Source organism: Echinops telfairi, unplaced genomic scaffold, assembly GCF_000313985.2.
Source record: "Echinops telfairi isolate 266 unplaced genomic scaffold, ASM31398v2 ScPeMD7_7424;HRSCAF=8462, whole genome shotgun sequence".
Lineage (NCBI taxonomy): Eukaryota > Metazoa > Chordata > Mammalia > Afrosoricida > Tenrecidae > Echinops > Echinops telfairi.
In genome coordinates, this window is record NW_022111324.1 from 45,151,998 (window position 1) to 45,153,323 (window position 1,326).

The window sequence follows — 1,326 nt, forward strand, 5'->3', positions numbered from 1 at the left end:
AAGAGAATGTTTGTGTTTATGAAAAAAAGTACATTTAGCATTTGTTTTGTAAGGGAACCATTACAGAGGCAGGGTGTCCCAGCAGTGAGCGTGGTGCCACCATGCTGTTTCTCCTAGAACTACACTGCTCATTGGTTAGTTCTACTTCGTATAGGCTGGTTTTATCGTTATCATGTACTTCGGGCTTTTACCCTATATTCGTGTGATTTCAGGTTTTATATGTTATCTGGAAGGATTTAGTAGGTGATTTGGGGGGTCTGGGAATGCTCAGAATGCTTCCCCGTATTAACCAATGGCAATTGCATCTCTGCTTTTTTGCCATTTCCAAGAATGCAAAGCTTCTCGAGAACACTGCTAGTGGGGGTAAAACCTGTATTTCAAGCCGTGGGGAGTACAGTCTAAAGGTCACCACGGTGCCTAAGTCAGAGTCAGAACGTATTTTTAAAGCTTCCTCTGGGGTGTATGTCAAATACAGGAGTTTAAAGGCACGATTAAAACGGCGTTGAAATTTGACAGCTTATTCCCTAGAGTACACGGACAGACCAGAAGCAGTGTGCATGATTGGCTGCGTTCCGCCAACTATGAGCGATTAGATAAGTTGGCTGTCTCCTCTCTAGTTGGAAGACAACACATTAGGCAGATGTGTTTATAAATACATGTCAACAACATCTGCCTAGCATTAAAACTTAGAAGAATGAGAACAGCAGGCCTGGCTTCTAGTCAACTCTTCATCCAATTCGTCCTGTTGACAAAAATAAACAACAACAACAAAAACTGCGTCTGCAAATCTGGATGCCGGCCTCTAACTTGTAAAATGACACTCGGCTGCAACCACTTCCTAGACTGCAGCTACCCAGGAACAAAAACTGGAAGAAGGTAATGTTTAAGTTCATCTTTCGAAGTTATGCATGCATGCCATCATTACAAAAAGCTGGGTGGGGGTAGATGCACGAAGGAATACGGAGGCACAAGGGTGTGCACCTGTGTGATACTTTCAATTGGCAGGCTAAAGACGGATGGGGTCCCGGGGCCCCACAACGGCAACCACAAACTACAATGAGATGGATCTACAAGCGAAGAAAGAACGCTGAAGAGTCTATTGCAACTAAAACCGACTTTCGTCTTCCACAGATCTGGAAAGGTTTTGTTTATTTGGGGATTTTCGCCCTCCGATTTTAAAAGGGACAGGGAGAAATGTCACAATGAAAACATCCCCTTGATTGCACCTCCAGGTTGTGACAGCGAATGTACCTCTTACTGGCAACCGGCCGGCCGAGACTGCAGGCCAAGACCCCGCCGAGGGACCCAGAAGTCCGGTCTCCCAGT